This window comes from Topomyia yanbarensis, chromosome 3 (assembly GCF_030247195.1).
Source record: "Topomyia yanbarensis strain Yona2022 chromosome 3, ASM3024719v1, whole genome shotgun sequence".
Lineage (NCBI taxonomy): Eukaryota > Metazoa > Arthropoda > Insecta > Diptera > Culicidae > Topomyia > Topomyia yanbarensis.
The window spans coordinates 156,119,549-156,125,824 of NC_080672.1; the positions used below are offsets into that span (position 1 = coordinate 156,119,549).

The window sequence follows — 6,276 nt, forward strand, 5'->3', positions numbered from 1 at the left end:
CTAGAAACTGATATCTCAGTAAAGTGAGATTAGCTTGCTGATTTTCGGTGAAATATTTTCCGAGTCTCAGCACTCAAACGTCACTTTTACTGAGATCTCAGCAAGAAAAATTGTTTGTTGAGTTTCAGCTGTTGAGATTTCGGCAAAAGATGCAAAAAACGCTGAGATCCGGCAAAAAAAAAATAAGTGTGTGGTGCATCTTCCTCAATACTGCGTAGCTGATTCACAACTCGTTTGTTGTGCCATCGCTCTAGTAAAATGTAACCGCTCGATGCCCGCTTTTCCACAAATTTTGTCCCGCAAAGCAAAGTTCCTACAATGCTACGGCTTTGAAATTGTGAGTTTTCAGCTCATCGTGTAGGATTCGTTCGAACTCAAGGAAGCAAAGTGACTTGCAGTTCGATATGCCAAATTTCCAATGGTAGTTCTTTTTTTGTTAGGTGGGCTTCAGCCGATTGTTCCGATCTACCTTTTCTTCCTGATTCCTCGTAACGTGGTGTTTTCTGGGCGGCTTGTTGGGTTTGACACAACCGTCTGTATCGTCGAAGGACAACCGTGCGGTGTTTCTTTGCCAACTCACGTATTCAGTTCTGTCTACGGTAGGGTTATAGCCCCCTTCCCAATCGCACCTTCTCATTTCGCTTCAACTGCAGATCACGGTAGTACCCAAGGGCGTGACACTCTTTTATAAAAATATTTCACGTGGTTTTATATTTTTTATATCTCTCTATATTTATTTATAATTGTCTATAAAAGTTATAACTGTATTCGAATCGTTGAAAGTTCGAAAATAAAATTCGAGCACCCGTTACCATAGTAGCCTTAGTTACCGCGAGTGATTATAAACAAAAAAAATGGTGTTGCATCAACAAGAAGTGGTAAGTATCCAAATATTTTGCATAATTCTTGCTGATTTGAGTTAGTATCCGGCCCCAGACACTTAACCGATCCTAACTAGAACCTGGGTACTAACGAGAACCAGCGAAAATTGTTGGCTCATTTTCTGACTGGACGTACTGGGACTCACCTGCGGTGGTTCTCCTGGTTAAGTGAAATAGTAGCCAGACACCAAAATGCAGTTTGGTCCATTCCCAGTCTTGTTTTACATTTACCTCTTTACCTCAAAACAGCTCTGTCTTAACACCGATAGTGATTAAGCCATCCAAACGGAAACAAACAGCCACAATTCCAGCGTTTTTCACCAACATTTCACAGCTGCACCACAAATTAGGATTTTCCATCATCCGACTGGTCGGTAGCAATAACGATCAAGCGATGCTTCTGCCAAAGGGTTTGACTCCAATTCAACAGCCGCAACTAGTGCAAATTCACAGGTGCAAACGATGCAAGCCAATCAGGATCAAACACAGATGACCATTCGTCGCAGGAACAACCACAAACTAGAATTATCATCACCCAGATTCCGTAGTAGATACAGCAACGGCACCTTCAGGTACAACAGCAGTATACAATACAGTCCCAAGCAGCAAAAACATCACAATCAGGAGGAACCACTGCAGCAGCCGCAACAAGGTGAGTTATTTTTGACTATTTTTATTTCAAAAAGATCATTGTAATGTAATAATCCTACTATTTAAAAGAAAAAATCTCGTGCTCAAAAATTTCATATCACTTTCAGATTGAATTGGCCACAAATCGATCTACAGCAGTAACGGAACATACCCGGTCAACCGTAAACACAACAGCAAGGTGCTCGGCGGAAGGGATTTCCGTATTTGTGCGTGCGTATGACTCGTTTTTGAAAAAAAGCACTTTCCTTCGATTCTCTGGCACGCTACCGGGGAAATCCATTACCATTAAGTTGAACGAGAACCAGGTAATGTTGCAAACTAGTTCAATATCAATCAACATGTACTGATTTGGCATTTTCTTCTTTCGTATAGGAATGAGTCCTTCGGGGAGACGACGCGTAATGGTTGATGTTGGTGGAATTGCAGATCACGCTCTGAAAATATCGCAAACTATATCCCCCTCAGCAGCACGCAACCCCGACACGAAAGATGATACGCAAAGCCCCTGTAAAACAACGACAGCCCGTTAATATTTAGCATAGCATAAAAAGCCTAGTACTTAGAAGATAGACGGCACATAATAGCAAGTCAGTCCCATGTTCTGTACTATCGCTATACGCATAATTGTTCCATGTGCTATGGAATTTTCGATGCACATCACATTAACCTTTAAATGCATGAAACTTATTTTCATTGGTATTCATTTTTCGGTATGGATGCGATATTTACCTCTTGTTGAGGCTTAATATTACAGGATTCGGTATGTTGCCAAATGACAACAGTATGCATTTAAGGGTTCAGTAAAAAAACATCAAGAAAATGAGATAACAATAAATAGTCCTTACCGTTATCGTAATTTGCTGTAACTGATGACGTTTGCAGCATTACGTAACCAACAAAGTAGTGTTTTGCCTAGAAAAGTCCCTCAATCTTTCACACAGAAAAAAGATTAGTATGTTCAATAAAAATATAGATTAAATTTAATAAAATTATTGGTCGGGAGAGAATAAATTTATTTATTGAATTCAATAAAATTTATTTATTATTTCAATAGAAAGATTTTTTGATCCCTTTTCCAATATTTATTTTATTGAAATTAGAACGAAATTATTGAAATTAAAACTGTTTTTATTGACAGCAAAAGTTCATTGCTCTAAGAAAAAAATGTTTTCAGACCAATTGGTTGAAGTAATAAATAAATTATTGGATTCAATACCATATATTTTTGGTTTAAATATGCTTAATTTTTTTGCGTGTATGATTTTCCCTCTTCGGGCTTGGTGCCATCAAGACGTAAGGCTTGTACAAAATCAATCTGATCACACAATAGTAATTCTTACTCTTCGTGTTGTTTCGCATTTTTTGAACCGAATTTATACAAAGCCGAGGCCAAGTGTTCTGCTCCGCTTCCCACTTTTTCTGTTCCGAGTTGGACATCTTCTCCCGCTCATCCATTTCAATTTCCTCTTTTTCACCTTTTTTGATATCTTTCAGCATATGCTATCGTTAAACTCGCTCCAACTATCTTGCGTTCCCATGTTCCTTAGAAATGCAGTTCCCGCTCAGTGCTCTCCGTTGCCTCAAATAGGTACTTATCATCCATATTGTCTTCTTCGTGTTCTGCAACCTTACATTATTACGTTTCTCCAAATATTGTCGGTGTGATTAAACTTTCAACTCGGCTAGTAACTTGTCTCGATCATCCGTTTCGAGTCATACGGCTGCCTCTTGACAAGCATTTCTGCTAGTTGATTCCACAACTTTCCTAGCGTTGAAGGTCGCGGTTGGTCCTTTTTCTGCAACCGTTGCGTAAACTCGTCACGTTCGTTGATTATGATAATCGACGAAGCAAGCTCACGAGCGGGCGTTACACACGGAGTGTTCGAGTAATTTTGGGCTTGTCAAAGATATCGTTAGATTTCGGGTGGACTTGAAACGGCTCATCTCCAGTGCCACGTTGGATGCGGAAATTTTCAGTTTTTCGGTGATGCCCCGATTTTTTGGATTTCCGGACGGAGGTCTGGTAGGCTGTCTATGTCTCGTGGTGATCTCTCCGCATATCGGTAGAATAAATTTATCCCCGGTCGACAGGCAGATATCGTTGATGACTAACTTAAACTCCTTCGTCGCATTCTTAGCGCTAGCATTCCTGGTTAATGACATGGCAGTTTTGGTGATATACATCGGTAAATTTTCAAAGCCCTAGAGCAGAAAATTGAGTAAACGAAGAAATTCCATCAAATCTGCTAATGTTACCTTGTCAGTATGCAATCTGATGGCTATCTTTACCCTGCGAAAAAGCTCAATCGTTCTAGCAATGTACCATTTCCTTGGCAATCTTGAACATTTTCTCTTCGACTGTCAGATCCAGCTCGTACAACAGTTTGGAATTAGATTTCTGCTAGTAAGCATCTATCATTACCTGCGGTAATTCAGTAGCTCCTCCCACGGCTGTGATCCGAAACAACGGCCGCAAAAGTTCCAGCTAGTTTACGTGCTCCGCTCTACTGTCGGTAGAATGATATTGATGGTTACAACAACCGGAGCTCTGTACTTCAATCCGTTCGCTTAAGTTAATTCGGTAATCCATTCTCGACCAGTTCCACATTTTCCATGATATGCACAATGGGGCTCTGCCAATAACCGGCGGACCACCACCATGCATTTTCAATACACGGACCGTCGTCGCGGGAATTTGGGATCTTACCCCACGCACGGCAACTTTTCCATTCCTCGTCAGATCCAAAACCAGCCTCAGTTATCACGTAGTCAGATTTACCAATGTAAATAATAAAAAATGACAACTCATAAATTCACCGCACACTGAGAATAATTTCGAAAGCAAGTTCGAAAATTCTGCAATGCATATTTGCTTATAAAGTTTATAAAATTATAATCTGCCCTATAATTCTACAAAAACATTATAATTGTATAATATTTTATAATTTATTGAAAGTGGCACGCCCTAGGTAGTACCCAATCGATGCCGGCCTACAAATAAAATGTCATCAATAGACGCACAATTTAGCACGAGATAGGAGCTTGTGAACACTGGGAATTATTCACCATTTGACGACCAACCTTCGAATTTTATGGTTTCGAAATTATGTAATGGTGACCGTAAGAAATGTTGTCGAACATATATTACATATATTCCACTTTAAAAGTGTATATTATTTGATTTTAGAACAATTTAAAAATGCAAGTTATGTATGGAGATATGAAAGATATTACTCAATTATTACTTACTTAATCTTATTTGTAGAATTGAATTGTGACTTCTGACCTGGAAAAAGTGGCAGCACTGCCGAACCGTTCGGACGTGTCTTTCTGTTCGTGCAATATTTTCCAAAGTTTTCCAATAGTATATTATGTGTTTGACGGAAAATCGAAGACAACCATTCACATAGTCATTTCTTCTATAGAGTTGCGTGTTAATAGGTGTGAATAGCGCGAAAATAGAGAGATTGCTAATTGAATTGTGACTTCTGACCTGTTTTTGTTTCTGCACATTCAATATTTTAGCAAATTTATAGTCTATTGCAGCATTTTTGAAAACTCAACGATTTTCGTCAACACCCCCCCATCCCAAACCTAATTTCTGGCTACGCAACTGGAACATTTTTCTAAATTTTCATTACAAAATGTTGAAAATTGGGTGAGTGACAGTGAATCTTCAAGAGGCACTCCCAAAAAATACGATGTATACCATAACTAAACAAATGATTGATTCAGTAGATAGTAGTTTTCGACGAGGCGCCTTCAGAGATTCGTGGCGAGTTGTAGAAAAGATGCTGCGGCTACGTAGTCGAAAAGGAGCATACAAATTTGGTTTTGATAATAGTTCGATTGAATCAATACGATGTGATACGATGTCGTTTACAAATGATACCATAGAAAATTCACAACGATCTTTCAATGTTTGAATGTCGATTAGCATGCACCGTGCTTCATAAAATGGCAAATGTAATCCAGTCCAACATAGTTTACGAAGTGCAAACAATAGACACATTCATTCGTGACGTTACAACGATTTGACGAATCTTCATTCCATAAATATGTTATAACTATATCAAATGAACGCCTACATCAAAACTTATTACATATTCAGAAAGTAGACAAAATTTCACGAAAGATTCAATCGACATAAACTGAATAAACTGGAAGAGGGTTGTTTTATGACCAATAATGTAACGTGACGTTACAACGCGTCACAAATTGGAACCTTCAGCGTATTTCATTAAAAGTCAAAATATCTGATCTATAACATTTTTTGTCAAGAACCAATCTTCTATGAAGTATTTTTAAATAACTTACGAATAATTAGGTGTCATTAAATATAAAGTTTATTGTTTTGTTTATTTTTAAGCATCTTTTACTTTCGTGACGTTACAACGCTCCTTTCTCAGGAAAAGCGATATCTCACTGCGTTGTAACGTCACGAAAATCGTCAACTTTTCTGTAAGTCTGTAAATCACGCTGGTGCTATTGTTTTGTAAGAAATTTTAAATATTTACTACATATAGTTAATGTTGTTGATATTTCACTCGAATAAACATATGGGGTTGTCCAAAAATCACAATACAGTTTATTTTTTAAATTGTGGTAGAAATAATTGATCAAACCAAGAATTTTTTCTTTCATATCTGTTATAGATAGATTTGAGTCATTTGACACATTTATTTATTTCATACGGCTCAATATGGTAGTTTAAAGGATCCGGAAAAGGTTTTATAACATATTT

General features: G+C 38.0%; 1 long non-coding RNA gene across 1 annotated transcript; it reads left to right on the forward strand.

The window, feature by feature from the left end:
- The first annotated feature begins 455 nt into the window (after positions 1–455).
- On the forward strand, positions 456–2,481 carry LOC131691671 (uncharacterized). Its single transcript, XR_009305823.1, has 3 exons — positions 456–1,533; positions 1,640–1,837; positions 1,905–2,481. It is a non-coding gene; the product is annotated as an uncharacterized LOC131691671 (long non-coding RNA).
- Positions 2,482–6,276: the final 3,795 nt, after the last annotated feature.